Source organism: Cryptotermes secundus, unplaced genomic scaffold (assembly GCF_002891405.2).
Source record: "Cryptotermes secundus unplaced genomic scaffold, Csec_1.0 scaffold388, whole genome shotgun sequence".
Classification (NCBI taxonomy): Eukaryota; Metazoa; Arthropoda; class Insecta; order Blattodea; family Kalotermitidae; genus Cryptotermes; species Cryptotermes secundus.
In genome coordinates, this window is record NW_019721765.1 from 667239 (window position 1) to 693496 (window position 26258).

A 26258-nucleotide genomic window follows, 5' to 3' on the forward strand; every position below is an offset into this window, starting at 1 on the left:
GCACTTCGAAAACTAAAGTGAATTCTCTGCTGACTTACGTATGTTGCCGTGATTTTTCGTTTAATTTGCCCCATTTGCTTTGACTGTACAGTTCCGAAAACTGCGCATCTAAGACCCCACCCCCTCACTACTAAACTCGTAATTTAAGTGATTCGGAGCGCGACCTGGCATTCGGAAGATCTGTAATAATACCATTACAAAACAAAATGTTTCGCTTTCAGCTTATGGTACTAAAACAAACCTTTCTTCCTTTCTCGCAGGTGTATATGTTCTACTGTGTGCTTTTTGGCTCATGTAACTCTGTTTTATCTCAGTGTAGGTTACACAGATTCGAAACGCAGGATAACTCCGTATGTTACATTGGGAAGGACTTCCTACTGCAAGGTACCATACTATCCTAGCACCATATTAAGGATTGGAAAAACCACGTAAATTTTCAACACATCCGGTTACGGAAACTTGGTTCGAAACCGGAACTTCGAAAATACGAGTAAGTGCAACATTTGTTACAGGTATGTTCTCTCTCTCTCTCTCTCAAGCACAACTGTTTACACTGTTTTCTCTCTCTCGCAAACATAACTGTTTACACTGTCAGATATCCGTACTGTTTCGCTTTCCTGTTTTGTCTTATTTATTTGCAGGTTGTACAACAAAGTTCCGCCGTTCACAGTGACCGCGCGGTCTAAGGCATGAACTGTTTTCGCTTGCTCGAACGCTGCGATCGTGGGTTCGAATCCCACTCGAGGTATGGATGTCTGTGTGCGTTTATTTTGTGTTGTGTTGTTCTGTGTGTAGGTAGCGGGCTTGCGACTCGCTGATCCCCCGTCTAAGGAGTTCTACCGGCTGTGTATGGGAATAAGAAACTGAAAAATCGGCCAAGGTCCAACAGAAGGACTGCAGAACCGTAGATACTCGTAGATAAATAATAAAGTCCTGTGTACCATGATTATACCAGTACAGCGCTGAATGATTTGATTAGTGTGAATAACGAAATTGAAATCATGTGGAAAAAACGTTCGTAGCCTAACTAAAGTACTATCCCGGTATTTATATGGAGGTAACGTAAAATAAAGCCGGTCACGGTAGCCGAGCGGTCTAAGGCACGTACTGTCTTCGCTCGCTTGGAAACCGGGATCGTGGTTTCGAATCACACTCAGGGCATGGATATTCAGGTTGTGTGTGTACGTTTTTCTGCGTTTGTGTACAGGTAGTGGCCTTGCGACGAGCTCATGACCCGCCCAGGGAGTCCTACCGAATGTGTAAGATCTAGAAAACCCGAAGTGAACGGAGAAGTTCAGGGAGGAAGGCCTAGGCCCACGGGGGATATAGTGCCAAGGGGGGGAAAAAAAAGTAAAGCTATCCCTGTACCAGGCCGTGAAGGCCCATAGGTTTGTGAGACGTTAAGGGTCCCACACTATCTAGACAATCGGCTCAAAGATGGCGGTAAGTTTGTCAGCCTTACCGCCGGCCGTGCTTTACTCCACAGGAAAATTATTTAATTACTGAGGAAAATCATGAGAACCATCATTCAGGACAGTCAGTGTCACGGCCGTGTTCGAACGAGAACTTCCCCAAAATAAGTCGGATTGGTTAACGCTTGAGGCAAATTTATCGGTGCTCTAACGTTTAAAACAGGAATAAAAGTAAATTAAATAAAAGGGATAGGTCTGAATGTGGCTTTCGGTGGCTCTGAATCAAGACAGAAACGACGAATCGATACTGACAACAGACTGAACGATGAAATGATTTGCAAAGAGATTAGAAGACAACGCAACAATATTACTGCAACGATTGCTAGACAACACGTGATCCAAATGTGACTCTCGAGGTGCATTCTGCTCTTTCGAACCCTTAATAAGGCCTAGGGAAACCCCTTCAGTCATTCCCTTCTTACAAATGAATTAAAAACAAAAATCTGCTGTGTGGAAAGTCATCAATCCACGTGTGTCTGCGACTCCGCGAATTCTGAATATAATCATACGCAGCTCCGATAACTGGTGAGTTTGGTCGGCCGTGTTACATAGGTTGACTCGCTCAGTCATGGAGCAGAACCCTTCTTGAGGAGGCACCAATTGTGCAGCTACTCATGAACTTCCCAGCATTTTATGCAACCCAAAAGTTCATTATCGTGCCCTCCACTGGTCCCTATCCTGAGCCAGATCAATCCATTCCATACTGTCCCATTCTATTTATCTAAGAACCACTTTAATATTGTCCACCCACCTACGTCTTGGCCTTCCTAGTGGTCTCTTTCCTTGTGGAGTTCCCACCAATATCCTATATTCATTCATCCATTCCCCATTCGTGCTACATTCCCTCCCCATCTCATCCTCCTTAACTTTATCATTCTGATTACACTTGGAGAAGAGTACAAGTTATGAAGTTCCTCACTACGCAGTTTTCTCCAACCTCCGTCACTTAATCTCTCTTCGGTCCAAATATTCTTCTCAACACCCTATTCTCAAACACCCCCAGTCTATGTTCCTCCCTTAATATCACAGACCAAGTTTCACACCCATACAGAACCATAGGCAAAATAATAATTTTGTATATTCTAATTTTTATGTTTTTGGACAGCAGACGAGAATACAAAAGGTTCCGGACTGAATGGTAGCAAGCATTATCCGAGTTCAATCTCCTCCTAATTTATTCCTGAATCAGGTTTTGATTTGTTATCGTTGTTCCTACATATCTGAAGTGTGCCACATTTTCAAAATATCTGTTACCTATATTTATGTCAAGATTCTGTCCTGCATTCTGGTAAAGAGATAGCAACATATGCTTAGTTCTTTCTGTGTTCAGTTCTAGACATAGTTTGACAAAGCCTCGAATCCTGATCGGTGAAGACGGAGGTTTATCCTTAACTGCAACATCTTCCCAGAATCGTTGTTATTTCTGGCATAGCTTTTGTTGCCTTCTAGAAGTTAGATGGTTGTAATTGTAGCACACTATCTTCATCGATATTAAAATCTTTTATTTTGACACCCCAGTGTCTTGAACAAGACGCTTAAGTGATTTTCTAGTGTACGTTCAAGTCTTGCCCATATGTCATCTGACTTCTCCTCAGTAAGCATTCAGTGCTTAATTTTTGTTTCTTCACTATTAAGAGCCCGTTGATATAAGTCTACTTAACACAACTGCGAACTGTTTATCTACTGGAAACTCTTTCATCACGAAATTTACATCAAAATTTTCGCGGACATTTGCTAGCAGAACCGTATTTCACGCAGGTGACATACATACATAGACGTTGTTTCTAAGGTATACCGCATTATGACGAGCATACAATGCTCACTAATTGTAACCGAGAACAAACGGCTAATGGAACTCATATTGGCCGCCAACTGCTGACTAATCATAAACAAATTCCCACGTACGAACCGCACTGCTCGCCATGAAACATAATATCGTCAAACGGTCCACAAATTCAATAACTCCCCCTAATTCCAAACGTTATCTGCCATCGGGCAGATTCATCGGTTAAAATTCGTATGCGCCTCGCAGCCGGCGGTAAACCGGGCGCCGTAAGCGAAGAGCCGTGAATTGGTCAACAATGGTAAAACCCTCCCTGTAAAACAGTCGCCGTTTGGATATTCTCGGGGTTCTCTCATTCATTCCACTACTCCCACCATACACTAATAACTAAGAGTACATAATTTCGATCCTCGGCATTTCATGAGAACGCGTCCACATAACACTTTTAAGTAATAAAACACTTATTTGCGACATTGTTCTTAAAACTCTTTATGTTACCTATCTGCAGGTATTACCAATTACCCGCATCAATGATATGATTGCAGTTTTGGTGAATCAGTAGTCCAATATAAACTACATTTCATTATGGAAATATATAATAGAATGAATAGTTTATTTTCTGTGTAAAATTCGTGAATACATAACTCAGATGTGGAGGCCTATGTAAGTGGACAGCAAGGGAAAGCGGCTAGTCTAACATTACATCATATTATCAACTCGTACATAAATGTAAAGGAGCTGGGGTAGCGCAGTCGGTATAGCGACTAGCTATGGGCTGAACGACCGAGGGGTCGGAGTTCGAGTGCCAGTAGGGTCAAGAATTTTCTCTTCTCCCAGACGTCCAGACCGGCTCTGGGGTCCACCCAACCTCCTATCCAATGGGTAGCGGGGGCTTTTTCCTGAGGGTTAAGTGCTCGGGGGGTTAAGATGACCACTCACCTCAACCTAGTGCCGAGGTAAAGAAAATGTGGATCTATAGCCTACATCCACTACCCCATACGCCTTCATGGTGTAGTGCTTAATTAGTTAAGCACAAGGACAACTTTACTTACTTTTACTTTAATTTTACCTTAAAATGTAAGACAGAGACAATCTCAGTTCTTATTGAAAGTCTCTGCTTCAAGCGAATTTAAGGGCATGGGTCACTTATCTACGAGTGTTCCTGTTCTACTCCCAGAAACGTTCGCAGTAGAAAGAATTCTACGCTAACACATATTTAATTTTCAGAGGTCTAGTGCATAAAATAGTTCTGATTTCCCATGAAATCGTGATGGATTTCGTTACCTAACGTGATATTTTGTTCATAAATATACAAAATCAGTTCTCATTTATATTTTACAAGTGTAAACATTAATATTATCGTATGCTATTGGACGTTATTAAAAGTTTCTATAAGCCTATACCTTGTGGCCGTAAAGGACTACCTGATGAATGAACAGTTGCTACTTCATGTGTTTTCGCCTATGCAAGGAGGATGAAAATGATGAAAATCATGCCTTTAAAATAGAGACCATCTCTCAGCAAGCTCTGAAAACCTGACTATACAATTTGCGAGGGGCAATGACTGCTGTCTTGAACACTGTATAGCTACTCGCTCTGTGTATAATATTTACTCCTAGAAATTTTACCCTTCCATTACAATAGCATACGCTATTCTTCATCATCAAAGTGGAGATTGTTTAGTGTTTTAATATACTTTTTTTATTGCTAGTGGGGTGGGACTAAGTCCCTTGTACTGCGGCCACTTCTGGCCTATTGTACCAGCCCCAGATGATAGGTGAGGGTGATTGTGGAGCAATTGTTGGAATGAAGATTGGCAGGGGAAACCGAAGTACTCGGAGAAAACCTGCCCCGGCGCCACTTTGTCCACCACAAATCCCACTTGATCAGACCTGGGATCGAACCCGGGCCGCCGCGGTTGGAAGCCAGCGACTAACCGCTTGAGCTATGGCGTGGCCTTTAATATACTTACTCGTATAAACATGTTTTCAGACATACATAATTCATTCTAGGATTTAGCTTCGTACGTCCCACCTTCGAAGAAACTGTACTCAGGAAGTAGTAAAGCTCTCAGGATTTAATTTCGCTTTTTAAAGAACAGCGGAGAAAGCAGGGCCTATTACACGGGTTCATAAATCGACTACAAGGTTTCTTTCAAATTAAATGTTTCTCAGTCACAGTTTTCATTTCCAGCTAAGTTAAAACAGATATTTTTATGTCTCCTTAGACATTTCGAGGGGGTGTGGATCACTAAACTCTCATAAATATAGTCTGATGTGAGTAAGTATATCTAAACATATTACAGACTGGCCTGAATTTTATAACGAATCAACGAGACATCTGTTCATAACTGACAAGAAAATCTAATAAATTCTACATGTTAAAAAATGTGGAGATATGCTCTAATATTTTCCATTTTTTGTTGGTTTTGTTGTTGTTGTTGTTGTTATTATTATTATTATTATTATTATTTACTGACTTTCAGCTGTTGTAAAGTACTGTAATAAATGAATCAAAAGATTACGATGACATTATTATTATTATTATTATTATTATTATTAGTAGTAGTAGTAGTAGTAGTAGTAGTAGTAGTAGTATTGTAGTAGTAGTAGTAGTAGCAGTAGTAGTAGTAGCAGTAGTATACTAATGCTGTTGTTACTATCATTATGCAAATTGGTTTAAGTTTTATCATTCGATTTAGTGTACGGTAAAAACATAATGTCCCTGCGCTTAATATACAATAACCATGCTATAAAGACGTGAGGGAGAGTGGAGGTATAGCTTCACAATTCTTAACATCGGCACTAGCTGGAGGTGAGTGGTCAGCCACTAACCCAAGAAGGGGGGAAAAAACACCCACTGCATATAAGGCTGAGTGGATCTCAGAACCAGTCTGAACGGTATGGAGAGGAGAACGAACTCTTTCCTTTGCCAGCAATCAAACCCCGGTTCCTCGGTCGTCCGGCCCTCCACCTAGTCTCTATACCGACTGTGATATATATTAGTTTTCAAATATGAAATAAGTACTTAATATGAAAATTCATTTTAAATACTTACATCATTTAAACAAAATATAAAATTTCTCGCTGACACGTTTTCAGAGTATAGTATGAATTAAATAGCAGTTCTCATAAGGAAATATGCGGACATCAACAAAAGCCTTTCATCGGTATTTATAGGAGTATACATGCATTTTAATCAAAATATTGTCACTTACATTTCGCATCACGTGAGTTCATAATACATTAAACTTTTATAGTTAAGGGCGATTCTGAGGATATTTAATAATCGCTAAAACTGAAAATTTCCAAGTAAAATAAAATTGGCACTGTAACCTCTTTATGTTTGAATGTATACCATTACGAAGGGCACAGAAATATCCATACATCCATGTTAAATGAATCGAAAAATATTATATTACACGTAACTTTAAATTATAAAGGAGAGAACATTTGTGGTAATCCTTCTCCGATACGGGCAATCTTCATGACCCATTTAGAATGCATATTTGTTTATACTAGCAAAAGAGCCAAATAACCGAATTGTGCAGTGTTACGTATATTTGTACTTTTATTACTTGCACCAGGTTAACGTTTTCAGAATGCCTGGTACAGAGTTTCCTCCATTTTAGCTTTTATATCTTGCCAGTAAATTTCTTGGATTTAGAATTAACTGACGTTCGCGGCCTAGTAAAGCAATGAACTATTATAACACAGGATAATGTACCATATTATCTGGTAAATAATCACGATCACTAGTGATACTTACATTAAACGAAAACTGGATGTCAAAGTTCATGATATAAACCGGATTCACTTGAGGGTGGAGGGGATGGAAGCGGCCACCATTCGCCAGATTAGCTCAATAAAACTGGTCTGTCAAATACACACGTTCGGTTAAAAATAATGGAAACGGGAGATTTCCAGGCTTGCATGAACACTAACACACACCTTATAACGTCATAGTGATTCTGTTTTAGTTGTTTAATCAAGTCACACACTGTTTACTAATATAACTTAACAAATGAATTACGGAGAAAATAGTCCTGCGAGCTGCTATCCACCCAGCAAACAGCAAAGCAGGTTGGCGGGCATGCTAGGTCTCGTGGCAGCAGACGGCTTCGATATGCAGGCCGACCAATGGCGTAGCGCGTGTTTCAGCCGGCAGAGTCTATTCGGAGGGATTGCAGGCAGTTACCTGTGATGCGTGCGAGCAACGTACTATCATGCAAACAAACATTTTGTCTCGAACATTTCGTCAACAAAAAAGTGGTTGGTGGTAGTGGGCGTGGTGTTGGCGGTACTGTTTGTAGTAGTAGTAGTAGTAGTAGTAGTAGTAGTAGTAGTAGTAGTAGTAGTAAAGTAAGTGAAGTAAAGCTATCCCTGTACCAGGCCGTGAAATAATGCCCATAGGGTTGTGAGACGTTGAGGGTCCCACATTATCTAGACAATCGGCTCATAGATGGCGGTAAGGTTGTCAGCCTTACACGTCGGCCACGATTTACTCCCCAGGAAAATTATTTAGTTAATTCCTGGTACTCATTTCTGTTAGAGGCTGAGTCGACTCCAGGGCCATAGTGCGGCTGGAAGGATTAGGTTAATTGAAAACAATCCAATGATTTAGGTAAGATTTCGGCTTAAAGGAAGCCGGAATGGTACTTCATTGCAACGTTCACGATGTATTATTTAAAAGTATGTTTTATGGATAGGCCTTCTGCGTTTTATTCGGAAGATCTGAGTTGCAACTGCATACACCGAGGCCTGTTTTCTGTGCCGAGGTCATTCTTTGTTGCCCTCAATTCCTCCACATAACATTTCTGCTACAGTACCTCGAAATACGACACGGCAAGTTTCTTGTCCAGCCTTTTCATTTCATCACTTGCAGTTTTTTCCTACCATAAGATACTATAGGCAAATGGAAGTGCATTGTTAAGCGACCCAAAAATCAATAACTCAATCTGTAGGTCAGTAAATAAATAAATAAATAAATCAGTCAGTCAATACCAGAATATGCCTGTAAGTTGTTGGCATTCCAGAGAATTACAGTCCTGGGGGGGGGGATGAGAGGAACTCTGGAACGGAGTGAGAAGTGGCTGAAGAAAGTGAAAGAGAGAGAAATGTAAATATGAAATAATATCCTGGAATTCCTATTGATATAAGGTCAGACCGACATATAAATCGGTCTTTGTAGTTTCGTGATAATACACCGGGAATTAAAATGACGAATCTATCGATGACAATGACGATAACATAATTGCCAAAAATAATCACTCTAGTTGCCACCTCCTACTGTCTATCTAGGTGTAATATGGATTTGAAATAATGAATATATTTCGACCTGGATATTGAGATTTTCGCCGCTACGTGAAACTTGATCCATTTCACTGACCGTGATCTAGGGACGCGGGCGTTCGGGTGCTTCTGTGCTGTACTGTCCTAGTACGGGCGTTGTAATGGACTGATCCCTTTCTTACCGAATGTTGGAATGGGTTTTACGCCACTTCAGTTAGAGGTGAAAGCCCAAAGAAGAATGTAAATTAAAATCGTCAATTTTTCTCCCAGTAAGAGAACACATTTTTTTAGGCAGGTCTGCAAATACATCACCTCCAGTTTCTGTACCATCGGAAAGAAGATATGATAGGGCATTACGAGAGAACATGCAGTACTACATTTGTGGCTGTTCGAGCACAGCACTACACTGGCTTTCAGCAGAGACAAAGTAGAAATAAACGACTAATAATTAAAGTGATAAAATCATATTTCTTTAGATTTCTATGGAGGACAGGAATTGGTAGTGACATACAAGAAACCACATTTCTCTCAGTATTTACCTAGTTTAATTAGTTAGTTTCTTGGGGTGGGGTGAGACTGCGTCCACTTGGTACTGCGGCCACTACTGGCCTATTGTACCAGCCCCGGCTGACGGATGAAGATGTTGCGTGAAGCAGTCCGTGGAATGAGAGTTGGAAGGGAAAGCCGATGTACTCGGAGAAAACCTGCCGCAGTGCCACTTTGTCAATCACAATTCCCATATGACCTGACCTGGGCTCGAAACCGGCTCACCGCGGTGGGAAGCCAGCAACTAACCGTCTGAGCTATGGCATGGCCTTTCTGTATGTAATTATTAATAATATTATTGTTGTTGTTGTTGTTGTTGTTGTTGTTGGGGTGAGACTGAGTTCACTTTGTACTGCGGTCACTTTTGGCCTATTATACCAGCGGCAGATGATGATGATGGTGATTATGGAGAAATTGATGGAATGAAGATTGGCAGGGGAAACTAAAATACTCGGAGACAACGTACCCCAGTGCCCTCTGTCCACCACAAATCTCACATTACCAGACCCGGGATCGAACCCGGGCCGCCTGAGCTATGGCACGGCGTTTCCGTATGTATTCAGTTATATTCCCACCAATAACCTAGCTTCGCTTTGCCGTGTTTTTGAATTAACAGGCTCCGAGGTGGAAATTATCCATTAAGATTCTGACAATATAGGCTGTGATTGAGTGCTATAAATGACTATCAGTCGGAAACGCTGTGATACGATCCGTGAGATCAGTTTTCCTGACATCTGGACACTTTCCCAGTTTGTTCAAGGCATCCTGGAAGATTTCCTAGGTCGCGGTATAATTACCGTTCTTCTGTGAATAGCGACCAAAGCTTAGCGGGGAGAGTAAGAGACGTAAGGTTACGGGCTTACAAATGAGTGATGACAATCACAATGGTGATGTTAATAATAAAACTCGACTAGTTTATTTGATAATATAGGTGTAAAATTGTATCGAAGAAATTCCTGGTTCGAACCTTGCCCGACTTACTGACGATTCCGAACTTTCTTCACAGATTTCCTCAGTCTGCCTGGACGAATTCCACAGTAGTGCCTCTACACATGCAAAGCCCGCCTCATTCAGATACTTGTCACTGTTTGTTAACGCTCCATCTCAATTTCCGCTGCATACTGTTTACTGCGGAAACTGCTTCACCAAATAGCGCAACAGCAAAACTAACAGTGTTAAAATTCTATACCTTTAACTTATGACGTGCAGTGTTGTAAACTTCAGTTAACTAATGACGGATCTACAAATGGCCGGTCACGGTAGCCAAGCAGTCTAAGGAATGCACTGTCTTCGCTTGCTCGGCAAGCGGGATCGTGGGTTCGAATCCCACTCAAGACATGGATGTTTGGTATATGTATTTGTATATTCTGTGTTTGTCTTGTCCTGTATTTAGGTAGAGGCCTTGCGACGGGCTGATCACTCGTCTAAGTAGTCCTACCGTCTGTAAAATGAAAGAGGAAAAAACAACCTCCACACCGTAAGGCATAAGAGGAGCGAATTAAGTAAGTATGAATGAATGAATGTATAAGGGGTGGACCTTCTCGGCTCTTGCACCGAATTAAGTAAGTAAGTAAGGTTCTACAAAAGGCCGCGCCATAGCTCAAGCGATTAGTCGCTGGCTTCCCACCGCGGCGGCCCAGGTTCAATCCCGAGTCTGGTCAAGTGGAATTTGTGGCGGACAAAGTGGCGCTGGGGCGGGTTTTCTCCGAGCACTTCGGTTATCCCTGCCAATCTTCATTTCACCAAATTCTCCATCATTATAATCACCCGGGGCAGGCTACAGTAGGCCAATCAGTGGCCGTCTTGCCGAGTGGACCCAACTGGACTCCACCCCCCACTATACGAATTTAGAAAAAAGAAGAAATTTTTAGGTTCTAAAAATGTTGGCCACAGATTATATGTATAGATTCAGTCGAATTACATCCGATGTCTTCTGAGTATTCAGTACGAATCGGGATTTTGGATTTGGATCTATTCCCGTCTCGGAATAAGTGATCCACATTTTAATACGGATTGTGATTACTTATGTAGTTTTTTGGCATGTAGTGAGAGAAAACAGAACTTCACTGTTACCTTTACGCAGTCAGGATAAGCACCAGATCATGAAAATGAGAAGTAAATTCAATTTCCGAAATATCGTTCGTAATGGTTTCAACTGCGACTAATACCGGATATCCTATTAGCTAGAAGATCTAACAAGATGGGTGCGGTAGGATAACTAAATGAAAATGAATTAGTATCAACTTGACGACCGCCTCTGTGGTCTAGTTGTCAGAGTTCCTACCTACGGATCCAGAGGTCTCGGGTTCGATTCTCGGCGCTACCAGATTTTCTGAGAAGTAGTGGGTCTGGAACGGGGTCCACTCAGCCCCGTGATGATAAATGAGGAGCTATTTCGAGGAAAATGGCGGCTCCGGTCTAGAAAACCGTGATTATCGAGATAACTGTTGCTGATCATCTAAATACCTTCATTCTCGGCGCATTCGAAATGTATAGTTACACTATTTTCTTTTCTCTCTTAAATGATTAATGAAACATCGTGTAAAGCTTTGGGTTAGGAAGGGGGAAGCTGGTGACACACACAAGGAAAGAATTATTATAGAAACATTTAATTTTAGATTAGGTTCCACTACACATCCTGAATTTTAGAAAATGGCACAACTGGGGACAACTGAATTACATTAAAATTGAAACCGCAGGGAGAGAAAATATGACGAGGGTTTCAATTAATCGTTTAATGAAGTTGAATTAATTTTCATATATGTGTGTGTATATATATATGTGTGTGTGTGTGTTGTAAATGTGAACGTGTGCTTGTGACATAGGTTACTCGAATGACAGGGTAAGGTAAAAAGGCAAAGCTCTCCTTATATCAGTCCGTGGGGGCCCATAGCCTAGGGGACATCGAGCCTCCCATATTTTCTAGGTAAAAGGTTAAGTTTTCCTTGTGCTCAACGAATTAAGCACTACGCCATGAAGGCGTATGAGGGAGTGGGTATATAGATCCAAATTTTCTTCACCTCGGCACTAGCTGGAGGTGAGTGGTCAGCTCCACGCCCCGGACACTTTACCCCCGGGGAAAGAGCTCCTGGTGCCCATTTTTTAGACCCGTTCCAATTCTTTCGAAACCGTATTTTGTATTCTGTGAGGCTGCAGGTTCTGCTATGTTCTGATCTTCAGGGCAAGTGGTCCTGCTCTTATCTTAACATAGATTTGGAAAACCTTCGGCATGGAGGGGACAAAGGTGTTAGAGCTAAGAAGAAGAATAACGAAGATGGGAGGAAGAGAACGAAAACAAAGGGAACAGAACATGGCGACGACTCGAATTCAGGTATACATTTCCCCTGTTACTCTTCCTCTAGCCAGATACTGATCGGAATTTGGCGTAGAATAACATTTCATGCTGCAAGTTAGGTCAGTAACCCTCGCAGAGAGGTAGATACATCTATCATGCAAGAGAAACGAGCTCCGCCCACCCCCCAATTCCTAATGCAGTAGCTCGGGCACTGTTTCTAATAATGCGGGCTGTAGTAATCAGTTCCAATTGTGACACAGGAGTAATTTATTTTTATACATTTGTAAAGTTTATATCAATTTGTTTAAATAATAAAAGGAAGACAATCATTTAGTTTTTTCTAACTTTCTTTAAGAAACAGAAGTTTCTAAACTGGACGCAAGGTATTTAAGGAGTTTAGAAGAATCAGTTGTTCTAATTACAATATCATGTATTTCATTCATTCTTCAATGGCTCTACAGCCGTTTGTTGGGCCCTCACCTCTTCTTAAGTTTCGTAATCTTTATTACACAGACGGTAGGACTCCCTTGACGGGGTATCAGCCCGTCGCAAGGCCGCTACCTACATACAGGGCAACACACACACAGAACAAAAGCAGACATCCATGCTTAAAGTAGGATTTGAACCCACAATCCCAGCGACCGAAGACATTTCATGCCTCAGATTGCGTGGACACTGTGGTGGAGTATGCCTATAATGATTGTTCTTCAAAAGAAAGTATGTAATAAATATAAATAAATATATAATATAGTAAGGAACCAACAAAAATCATCTTCTGAATAAAATCATGAGGTATCTGAGTCAAGAAAAATTGTCAATGGAGAAATATTATCCCTGGAATACCGTACTCTGTCTGCATAGAAAGCAGTGGTACACGAAACAGCCGAATTCTCAGTGTGAGCTAATCATATTCTATTTGTGTACATCACCTCTTGTATCGTGTACTTAATGAACAAAATCCAGTCTCACTGCCCATTATTAGGCGAGTCTCTCTTCCCTGAAAGTTGCTCAACAATTATCACAAAATATAAAGCGAATGCATAAAGAAACTGAAAAGAATTAAGATATTAATGACGCCGAACACGTAAATTTATTTCACTAATGGCGTTTTAAATGCCATTCTATTTTATAGTCCAGCTTTTGAGATTCATGGTGAAATTAAGAATATTCAGTTCTAAAACTCCTATCGTCTGGTCTACTTTAGAGAATAATAAAGATGGAAAAATGTTTCTGTAGTTGTTTTGTATTGCTGTCTCAATATGCAGAGTGCTTGAAATAAAGGTTCTAAAGAATGGGCACTGTATGTAGAAGTAAAACAGATGTGAGTGTGGAACGGAAATCTTCGTAATTTGAACAGCTCACGCATTATTATGCGTTCCTTTCACGACGTGCACGAAATGAACACTTATAGGGCTGCCTGCATATACTTGTCCACGTTTTTCAACTTTACAGATCTTTGTAAAAAGTGGTATGGGGGCGCTATACCATTAGACGCTATCCCAGATTCGTACGTTTTATTTTCCTGCAATCAGCAATGCCAACATGACGAACTCAAGTATTTCTGAGGTGCGAACGACACAGGCAACACTTAAAACAGGGTTCTGAAATGCTAATACACTTGAAATTAAGGGAGGAACATAGACTGAGGGCCGGTCACGGTAGCCGAGCGGTCTAAGGCATGTACTGTCTTCGCTCGCTTGGAAACCGGGATCGTGGGTTCGAATCCCACTCAAGGCATGGATGTTTAGTTTCTCTGTGTGTGTGTGTGTGTGTGTACAGGTAGAGACCTTGCAACGAGCTGATCACACGCCCAAGGAGTCCTACCGAATGTGTAAGATCTAGAAAAACCGAAGTGAACGGAGAAGTTCATGGAGGTAGGCCTAGGCCCACTGGGGCTGTAGTGCCAAGGAGAAAAAAAAACATAGACTGAGGGTGTTTGAATTGAACAGAAGTAAGGAAAATCTAGAATGTTGCTGTTTGCATTCGCGATGCACTATATTCTAGTCACTTCCTAATATAGATCCTAGATAATTTCTTTTCTCTCAATATCCGCCCATTCCCCTGGATACCGAAGTATAATTTATGAAGAGGTAATGGGTCGATCAATATGGCCGACACCCGGGAGCTCACTTTGAAGGGGGATGACGATTCGTCATGCAATGCATCATATTTTGTGCCCTAGGACATGGCGGGGGGCAGTAGGCTGCATCTGAAATGCGAGACTGCCACAGTAGGATTCGGTGAGGAGACAGACGCAACTGGCGCGCGCTACCGGTGCAAGTACCATCCTTGATTTGGATGACGAATTGTTCACTTAGGAATTAGACAGACCCGAAACACACAATCGTAAAGGAAGAACATGCCGACTTCTCTACATTTAAATTGGCTGAGAATTATTGTATGTAATGAGTTGCAAGTTTGAATGTACCAGCTGAACTGAAAAAAAAAATATTAAGCATTTCCTGATATTATTAATCCCTTCATTACATCTCTAACTTGTTTATATTCGAATGCCTACTATTCTCAACATATATTTGTATTCTGTAACATTTCTCTAACACTTCAAATGTAATTGCATATATTTAATCCAGTCTCCTGTAATTAGTTATTACAAAACCAATATTAGCTAATTCAGAATAATAATTATTTAAATTATATATATATATATTCTCTACGTTATGGTGAAATTCTTTCCGTTAATTGTTCACGTTGGTCTGATGAGTAATAGATAGCTATTGTGATGTATAACCCATTGCTAGGCAACGACTCGATAAACAAATTCCCGTAAGAGCTAACGCGCGCAACAATAGGACGTCTCTTGCTAAACACGCCTTCTCAACAATAGAGAGGCTGTGTTTTCTGCGTGTCCCCTGCAAAGTGATTATAAAGAAGAATTCAGTTGAGTCAAAGCGAGTCGGGTTTCGATATGCCAGCCTGCCAGGATATGAGCTTGGCAATTGAATTATCAGTTGCAGAATAATAGCAAGAAAGGAATTAGGCTGTGAAAAGAGACTTCATATGTGATTTGAAGTGACAGTGAAACTGTTACGAAATCCGTTGCCTGGATACGACTAATGAAGACTGTGAACCCTAGTGCGTGTGCAACAGTGAACTGTAAAGTGCGTAGATCAGCGATAGCGCTGTATTGCCTGTAGTCCCGATCTGAATGCATAATGTGTCCAAAAATACAATCATCCAATCCAAAACCCGTCTTATAAGTCACGCGCAATCCTTACACGTGAAAATATTGATTCGAAGATTTCGTTCATTTGGGACATAACGCCACCCTTTAAAGTCAACAGGCATTTCAGAGGAACATGTCACCTCCATCTTCAGGGATAAAGAATAAGCCAAACAGGAATCCGGGGTGAAGCAAATAACACCAATCGCTAAACATTTATATATGGAATAATTCCTGTGTTACAGAATCAGCCTACTTCCTTAAGAAAGGAAATTAAGGTTTTTAAATCACCGTGCTCTCTGTGTACGTTTTGCTCCGAAAATGTAAGCTTCACCTAATTATTCATAACATTTAACGTTACTGTTTTGCATGTCGACACCTAATGCACGAATAACGACGGTCTGCAGTTTTGCATGTTGCCAGTCAGATAGGCCTCTCATTGTGTTTCACGTCAACAGTGTGGTCCATGTCTGAACTGCTGTTGTGTACAACTGCTGACTGTAACAAACTGAAAGAGAACAAATAGATCAGGAGCATAGCTGACGAACTATTTGCTATCGGGAAATGCTCTAAATTAACTATTAGTATCCTGAATTCGCACTTGATGTGGGAGATAGGCGTACATTTGATTTAAGCCGTCCAGGGTCACTACAGATTTGGTTACAAACAATTACCATCGAAACGTATTCGCTAATATTTGGTTTCGGCTTTCGGAAATACTCCGAATTTAATGTTGAAGGTTTTCCAATGTTTCCGCAAACACTTCAGTTGTCATTTTTAGAATTTGAGTCTTTTGGATAATTCGGAATCTTACACACACACACACACACACACACATATATATATATATAAGTCAAAGTCAAGTCACATTGCGACTGAGGGTCAGTCAGTCTGTCTGTCTTGGTGTTGAGTCCCGGCAGGGGCTCATTACCAGATGTTTCTTCTTGTATAAAAGTTACTGTCCTGTCCATGTGGGGCGCCCTCTTTGACGAGAGGTCGAGTGTGTCATTTGTCAGTCATAATCGGCAGTATTGAGTCCACTGTCAGCATGTACACTTCTTTACAATTTACTATTAATATCTACTCCTAAGAATAATATATACAAGGCCTCTCTCAGTCCAGGCTCAGTACAGCAGACTATGCCCTATTTCTAGTAGTATGCGCTACAACGGCAGTGTAGGCACTTGAACGGTCGTATGTTTGATCGCTGCCAAATTTAAGTTCCTTATACTTTCTATGTCCGGCTTCGCCTTATCCAATACCACGTACATTCTCATTATCATGATTCTGTATGACTTCTGCTTGTCGCCTGCATAATTTTGTTATGTAATCATATACGTAGGGGATTTTATATATACCTACAACGGACAACACAAACATAGGATATAAATGCTTCGAATGGGATACGAACCCATGATATCAGTATTTACTAGTTAACGGTCGGAGACATTCCGTGCCCTAGATTGTTTGGCCACTGTGATCGGCCGCTACAATTCTTCGATGTATAAAAGAACATTGAAGAAGCCTTGTTAATATTCCTCACATAGATCAATTGCACATGCGCACACAGAACCACATGGTGTATGGCAGATTGGATCGTAAACAGTGTTTAGTGTCATTTAGCTGCTTGCGAAGTAAATTACATCCCATATTAATACATTAATTGTACGAGCATACAAGCGAAAAGTTGCGGTTGTTTAATTACACGTCAAACTTGTCGGTCTTTCACACACTTTGTTCATGGACCTGGTCACATGATGACGTTTCTATTTAGCCTGAGACATTTAACTACTCTTTGTCAGCTGAAAGGTTATGTGGCGCGAGTGAGATGAATTATCGCTTGTGTGTGCTGTATTAGTGTACTTAACTACATATCAGATGGCAGGATTGTCATGAATGGTTGTACTAACGTGAAGGAAGCGGTGCTAGCTTAGATTAAGATACGAATTATTCAATTTGTCTGAAAGGGCTGAACCAAGGCACCGATATTTGTGTTCGCATTTCGATTCTATTCGATTAATTTCTTCTTCATCTTCATGCTAAATTAACAACCAAACTATAATTAAGATTCGAGGAAAGTAAAATTATGGAATGATGATTTAGTGACTGGAAGAGCCATGGCTAATATGAAATATGATAGCACGAAACAATTTAAATTTTAAATATGTCGACGTATAATAATAATAATAATAATAATTCAATTACACTCTATATTTATATAGTATTTTACAACAGCAAAAAGCCAACTATAGTTTAAGCAGAACAAAGATGGAGACATGCACACAAAAAAGGCAAACAAGGCTGCCATGAGAATAACAAGAATTCAAAAAGTTAAATTTTGCCAGCCATTTTGTGGCGAGAGAAAATATGTATACATATATTCATATTGCGTACAATTAATACTTCAACAAGAAGAAACCACAATTGTTAAATATGATTAAGAAAAACATTTTGTCTCGAAATACGTCAACGTCACTGCAGACATTAGCAGCTGAAGCGCATCTAGCAGAGGGACAATTTAATAATAATAATAATAATAATAATAATAATAATAATGACGTGAGAGAAGGGAATATCTACACTACGTGAGGGCGATCCCAATCGATTCGAGCAGAAGAGTGTATGCGAGATGCGACAGGCACGGGACGAGATTGAAGGGATCCAGCGTGTGTGTGGGGGGGAGGAGTAGGGGAATGGTGAGATTGGGGTGGGGAAGCTACGTAACCGGAAATCCTTCCTTTATCCTCAACCAATATGAGAAATCCAGTGTATAGAAGCAGACACTCTCGTGAATACAGATTCGCCAGGCATAACCCATGCTGTACGCTTCCCTTTAATTGAAAACTGCTATTTCTTCCCAGAAAATAGCATTAATAACAAAATAAAATAAGGAAATACAAAGTGTAGGCTGTGGATTTGCAGCTAAGAAGCAGCATGTGGCTGAGGTTCCTCAGGTGTACAACTTCTTATTACAACCGTCACAACACAACTATATCAAGATCAGTGCCTAGTTTGGGCTCTGCTACATGTTTCGGCTATTAATAGCCATCATCAGGCAAATGCATGGCTAACATATATACACCACTGAACTGCAGTACTAATAAAATTGGATACGATAATATTAATTATATAAATTAGAATTGCAGTTCAATAGCTTTAGTTTAGTGTTCATGTATTTATATATGCAACTTCCTTGACTATCATTTATAGATGCAGAGCGCAGTGCAGTTTATGTTTAGTTCTTGTATCGGGTTAAATCTGCAGCATTGCTTGCTCTAATTCAGTTGCGCTTTCATCATGAATGTCATCATCCAAAACCTTCCTGTCAGCGTACTGACAGCAGTTCATGCCCCTAGCCAAACACGTCTGAATCGTATTCGGATATCTTATTTTATATTTTTATCCTTCAAACAGACCGTGAAGACCCATAGGGTTGTGAGACGTTGAGGTTCCCACATTTTCCAGAAAATCAGCTTATAGTTGGCGGTAGGCCGCGCCATGGCTCAAGCTGTTAGTCGCTGGCTTCACACCGGGGCGGCCCAGGTTCGAGCCCGGGTCTCGTCAAGTGGGATTTGTGGTGGACAAAGTGGCGCTGGGGTGGGTTTTCTCCGAGTACTTCGGTTTCCCCTGCCAATCTTCATTCCACCAAGTTCTCCATCATCATAATCACCGGGGGCAGGCTACAATAGGCCAATCAATGGCCGCAATGCCGAGTGGACCCAGTTGGACTCCACTCCCCACTAAGCGAATTAAAAAAAAATAGAGTTGGCGGTAAGGTTGCCAGCTTTATACGACGGCCACCCGTTACCCCTCAGGAAGATTCCTGGCACTCATTTCTGTTAAAGGCTGAGTCTACCCCAGGGCTATAGTGGATCTGGAAGGATTACATCAATTTAAAAAATCCACCTCATCGGGACTCTAATCAGCGATCTTCTGGCTTGTAGCACAGTGCCTCATCCAACTACGGTACCGCGTGCCCCCATATCCTTCGATCAAAAATCAGGGAAGTCTCTCCTGGCACGTTATTTTTAATTGGCCATATCTGCTTAGTTTTCCAACATTAAGCCTACAAACAGTATCATCGTGTCGAGCAGAAAGGCGGAGCGTGAAGGCAATGCAAAATATTCATACGTAATTACACTGAAGAAGATCGTGAGAGAAACATTGATTGGTAGGTGAAATTACACTCAAGTGGTTAGTTACAGAGAGTACAGAAACCCAAGAAAACTAATTACGTTTCTCAACATAGAGCCATAACAATTTCCTTAATTACAAAACGAAGATCTAGATAAATTTTAAAATATCTGGCAAAATAAAGGCGGTTTTCCAAGTTCGGAAAATCTTCAAGAATAGAACAACATTTCTGCAGGTTTTCTCTTACTAACAGCAGAATATTTTCGGGGAAATTAGTGATGGACACTTGGATATTTTCTCTGTTTGACGATTCTTGTGTTTCACGTATTTTATCTGTAGATTTAAGCTTTGAACTTCTATACTTGTACAGGTTTCTTGGATTCTATTCACGCAGGTGGCAAAGTTGATAAGACAAATGTCAATAACAATAACAAACTTGACTGCCTGTAGCAGCAATTGAAATCCAAATTGGGCGCTCTGAGAGCCTTTGCCGACTTCAGTAAAATTAATCTTGTTTAAATCTACTCGTATATTAAGGGTTATTACTTTCTAGATTATATCAACACAAATCTCTACAAGTTCGTATATCTGCCAATAACCATTTTTACAGCGATAAACAAATAGGATCATAACATATATATTCCCTTAATGAATAAACAATATCCTGTTCTGCTGACCAATTTTCGTGAAAGCTGATTGTATATCATTTCCTCTGAAGGCTCTCCACCTTCGTATATTTAATTCTGTGGCATAGACAGTATGAATAAAACGGCCTAGCCAACAGTATTAGCGTCGTGAAGGTAAAAAATTGAAGCTATTCCTGTGCTTAGCTAATTAAGCACTACAACATGAAGACGTATGGGAGAGTGGATGTATAGATCCACGTATTCTTGACGTCGGCACTATCTGAAGATGAGTGGTGAGTTACACGCTCTGACCGCTTTACCTCATGGAAGAGACACCGTTATCCGTTGGATAGGAGAATGGGTGTGCTCCAGAACCGGTCCAGACGGCGTGGAGAGGAGAAATATCCTGCCCTTGCCGTGACTCGAACTCCGACCTCTCGGCCGTCGAGCCCGTAACCAGTCGCTATACCGACTGAGCTATCCCGGCACCCCAATAGCGTCGTTTAATACAACATTCATAAATTGTGTGTCATGCTTATGTAAATAAACAACTACTGATAATTATTGTGTATAACAGAAAATAGCAACATGTAGTGACGGTAAATTCGACATTTACTTTTCAATTTGGTAGCGAGATCTGGTAAACCACTGTAGCCACGCATGTAAATTTTGTACGAAATATTAAAAGTAATTGCTGACATGACGACAGCAAGAATTATCATGTGATTAACATATAACAATGTATAACAATGTTCGTACAGTGAAAATCTATGTGAGCAGAAATCTGATAAGTGACATACAAGAAGAAGAGAGAGGGAAATGAAGATGAAGCTCCAGAGGACAGAGCAGATAAAGCTCCAATTTGCCTTTACGTATATATATAAAACATCCCAAGGCTTGCTCGGATATCCTTACTACGTCCCTAACAGAAACCTGTAGTAGTAGTTACATTAAGGAGAACCAGACTGCAGTGAGACAGACAGCTGTGCTTCAGTCGGTATTGCAGTCTCGACCTTTGCAGGAAAAAGGAAGAAAATTTGTGGTTCATTGATAGAGGTACTTTTGCTCAGTCTGCTTTTACCGGTTCTCACGGTCTCTTCGCTTGCAGATTTCTTATATTTTTTCTTCTACTCTGAAGATGGAGGCGATACGTTCCTCCGAAACGTCGGTTAACACCACATATACACGGTGCCAAATCCCAGAAGACTGCTTTCTTCAACAACATACAAGTTCAGGGAAATAGAGACTGGATATGGAAGTTCTTTATTTAGAAGGTTCTTCACTTTTATTTCATTTTAGACAATTTAGAAAAATGTTCGGTTCCTTATTATTATGAAGCTCTGTTGCCACAAGAAGAAGAGAGTATATATATTTGACAAAACGTGCTATTCCATAAAAAAGCTTTGCCGAAAATATTTCACCTCAATCACAGGCCACAGACTGAAACGGTACTTATATCAAATTAAAGTAAATAAGGTTTGCTACTCTACTATACAATGGAGCAAGAATAGCGTAGTCGGTATAGCGACTAGCTACGGGCTGGACGGCCGAGGAACTGGAGTTCGAGTCCTAGTAGAGTCAAGAATTTTCTCTTCTCCACGTCGTCCACACCAGCTCCGGGGTCCACCTAACATTCTATCAAATGGGTATCGGGGGCTCTTTCCCCGGGGGGTAAAGTGACAGGGGCGTGAAACTGACCACTAATCTCCAGCTAGTGCCGAGTTCAAGAAAATATGGATCTATACATCCACTCCCCCCATAAGCCTTCATGGCGTAGTGCTTTACTAGTTAAGCACAGGGACAACTTTTACTCTATTATATAGGCCTACACGAAAGGATATTTTAGGAAGCTCTGCTTTATGGGTATAATTACTTTAAATATTACATGTGCAACTCTTGTTAGAGGGAAGAGATCCTTACCATACCCTGATTGCTAGGATAGGCCTATACCAATGCACAACACTGTAATACCTGTGTTGCTATAGATCGAGGGTAGGATATCCTTCAGAAAACTGCTCACATGGGTCTAATTAATCTTTATCCCTGTGATATGGTGTACTTCTATTCATTAATTTTACTCCTCCCCCTTTAGATCCCTCACTTCTCCGCGGTTTGGGAAATGGAAAGTCCTTTGCTTTTACCTCCAGGGCGACAATAAAAAAGTTCAAGAAATCCCACAGGGTCCCTCTTGAACTCATCACAGTGCTCCCAAAAGCAACGTTACTTAGCATGAAACTCGTTACAAGTAATTATGCACATCTACTTTCAGGGCTCTAGAAGTCTCCATGGTTGGCGGTTTGAATCTGCAGAAATATCATCGTCTTCGTTTGGAATTCCATTTCATATCTATTGATGCCAAAAAAGAAAAATGCTGAAACACTTTTAGCAGATGCTTGTAATCCTTCTTTTGTAATAGTTTCTTCCCCCCTTCTCACGCTTATGCTTTAAGTAACTGGAATTGCACTCCTTATGCAAAAGGCTTATCACTTTGATACATTCTTACTTAGTCATATTTGTCTTGGTTCTAATTTTTTTTTTTTGGAAGCTGGTGATCATCGGCTTCCTGTTTGGTAATGAGAGATTTTTCTGCGTTCAGTGTCTGCTCTTCAAGTAATACTTGTCCTGCTGGGCGAGCTTCAGCTGCTAAAGAGGTTTGTGTGGACGTAGACGCATTTGAGACCAAAACTACTTCTCTTAATCATATTCTATAAAGGTACATTCCTAAGCATTAATATATTCGTTGAATTCAGTATATGTATACGTGTATATATATTTAAAAGGCAGGTCTTAATTACGCACCTTAAAATTAAGCACTGTGTTCTATACTTACAGACAAGCAAGCCGCGCCATAGCTCAAGCGGTTAATCGCTGGCTTCCTACCGCGCTGCCCGGGTTCGATCCTGGGGTCTGGTCAAGTGGGATTTGTGGTGGACAAAGTAGCGCTGGGGCAGATTTTCTCCGAGTATTTCGGTTCCCCTGCCAATCTTCATTCCACCAATTGCTCCACAATCACCCTCACCTATCATCTGGGGCTGGTACAATAGGCCAGAAGTGGCCGCAGGACAAGGGACTTTGTCCCAACCCACTAGCAATAAAAAAAAATAATACAGGCAAGCAGAAGTTATTTAATCCGTTCCTCTTATACACTACTTGTCGAGGTTTCTTTTTTCATTTTGATCATTTTATAGACGGTAGGACTCCTTGGGCGAGTGATTAGCCAGTCGCAAGGCCTAAACTTAAACTCAGGGCAACACGAACACAGAATAAACACATACGTGTACACATACCAAACATCCATGCCTTGTGTGGGATTCGAACTCACGATCCCGGCTTCCAAGCGAGAGAAGACAGTACATGCTTCAGACCGTTCGGCTACCGTGACCGGCGGCAAGCAGATACCGTCATATAAATATGTGGTAGCAATCGCTTCGTTAGCGTGATGTGGCAACAGGAATCACGGAAGAAAAAAACAGTCAAATAACGTAGTTGTGGATAAAGAATTCATTGCCTGTGAACAGAATGGCATCCATCTGGCCAGTTGATAGAGGTTCACAAAAGATGACGAAACGGTCCCCCATTACAGCCAATGCATGACTGAGCCCTGTTGCGCCAAGAATTCCTGGTTATCCGGAAGACTTGAGGCATGTTGCGTATTGTCGTCCCAGCAACTTCAATGGCATTCCACAGCTCGCCCCGCGTGTTGCATCATTGGGCGTAAACGATGTCCTTCAAATGTCCCCAGAAGTAAAAGTCGACAGAAATGAGAAGGGGTGATCACGAAGGCCACGCAACTGGTCCGTTTCGCCCTATCCATCGTCCCGGGTAGTGGCCGTTTAATACCATAAGAAATCGCAAGAAGAACGTGGAGGAGCCCCATCGTGATGTACCCACACTGTCCACCGCGTTGCCAATTGTACGTCATGCATTATTTCCGGTAATTTTTATGGTAGAAACTATAAATCTAACTTCCCTAATAGTCGAAGCAGTAGCCCATGAGGATGCTGGAGGAGAGAAGATAAACGTAATCCAGAACCAATCCGAATGCAGTGGTCCAAACAGTGCTGCCCTCCTTGCGGAATCAGAACCACGGGTGTCGGTAGTGCATTGAGAGCCAGCATGCTTAATTGCATTGCCCCAGTGGGTCTAGGCCTACCTCCATGAACTCCGTTCACTTCGGTTTTTCTAGATCTTACACATTCGGTAGGACTCCTTGGGCGGGTGATCAGCTCATTGCAAGGCCTCAGCCTGTACACAGACAGAGAAAAACGCACACACACAAACTAAACATCCATGCCCTGAGAGGGATTCGAAACCACGATCCCGGTTTCCAAGCGAGCGAAGACAGAACATGCCTTAGACCGCTCGGCTACCGTGACCGGCAAATATTTATATATAGTATCAAATATTTATTACAAATGAACTAACTTCGTGGTGCATGGCCTATATTTTAAAACGTTGCCAATTGCTCAGATAAAGGTAAAGTTGTACCTCTGCTTATCTAATTAAGCACTACGCCATGAAGGCGTATAGGAGAGTGGATTTATAAATCCATATTTTCTTGACCTCGACACTAACTGAAGGTGAGTGGTCAGCTTCACGCCTCGGCCGCTTTACCCCCTGGGAAAGAGCCTTCAGTTCCCATTGGATAGGAGGCTGGGTGGACGCCAGAGCCGGTCTGGACGACGTGGAGAAAATTTGTTACCCTATCGAGACTCGTACTTCCACCACTCGGTCGCCCAGCCCGTAGCCAGTCGCTATACCGACTACGCTATCTGCCAGTTGCTCAGATAGTAAAGAAATTTGAAGTGAAAATATTTAATAGATCAAAGTGAAACATACAGTAACAATTTTCATTGTCTGTTTTGCCTTTAGATCCTAACATAGAATCCGTTTACCTTTGAAGATCTTTCCGACATTTCTCATGCGTCAGTCCGCCTGTTTCACGGTTGGAGTCGTCAGCTACTCACCCAACCCAAAAGCTTAGAGACCACCGCTTGCTAACTGATTTTATCCTTCGTTGGAGAAGTTATGTATGTCACTACATTCAGCGTTATTCAAATTGAAGCTGTGTCGCACCGCAAAGCAGAACTCAGCACTGCAAAGCTGTCTCAACCGAATCAGTGAAGGACTCGAATTTCAATGGAAACATCCTTGCACGACCTGACAAACGCTATGGTCCCTTGGAGACAGAGCAGAACAAAGCTTGTCTCTGACGTTTCTTTAGTCGTCAGAGTTCCTACTACGTTTCCGGGACCTTGTTTCCAGCTATCCTGACGAAGTCATGGTTCTTCCCAGTCCTTATACGAAAATGCTACAATAATAACTTCAAATGCACTATGGCCGTTTCAATCCAGGTCCTTCAGCATTGAAGTCTGCTGGCTGAATAACTGCCCGAGAATAAACCGCACTATGTAATTGTAGTTTTCTTTTAAATTCGCTTAGTAGGGGGTGGAGTCCAACTGAGTCCACTCGGCACGGCGGCCACTGATTGGCCTATTGTAGCCTACCCTGAGTAATTATGATGATGGAGAATTTGGTGGAATGAAGATTGGCAAGGGAAACCGAAGTACTCGAAGAAAACCTGCCCCAGTGCCACTTTGTCCACCACAAATCCCACTTGGCCAGGCACGGGATCGAACCCGGGCTGCCGCGGTGGGAAGCCAGCGACTAACCGCTTGAGCTATGGTGGTGCCCACTATGTAGTTAGTGTAGTCGGTGTAGCGACTGGCTACGAGATGGATAACCAAGGGTTAGGAGTTTGAGTCCCAGTAGGGTAAAATATTTTCTCTTCTTCAAGTCTGTCAGACAGGCTCTGGGGTCCACGAAAACTCCTATCCAATGGACACAAATATCTCTTTCCCCTGGTTTAAAGTGGCAAGGACGTGAAGCTGACCACTCACATCTAGCAAGTGCCGCGGTCAAGAAAATAT

General features: G+C 41.5%; 1 protein-coding gene across 2 annotated transcripts in view; it reads right to left on the minus strand.

Moving 5' to 3' along the window:
• Positions 1–26258, minus strand: part of LOC111875687 (latrophilin Cirl) — a 1027517-nt gene that overhangs the window by 665250 nt on the left and 336009 nt on the right. The window contains exon 1 of one of the 2 annotated variants that reach the window (XM_033750173.1): positions 7024–7358. The exons of the other annotated variant lie outside the window; for it this stretch is intronic. The gene's annotated coding sequence lies outside the window, so the exon portion shown is untranslated. Of the gene's footprint in view, positions 1–7023; positions 7359–26258 lie in introns of those variants that run through there. 2 annotated transcript variants of the gene reach the window in all.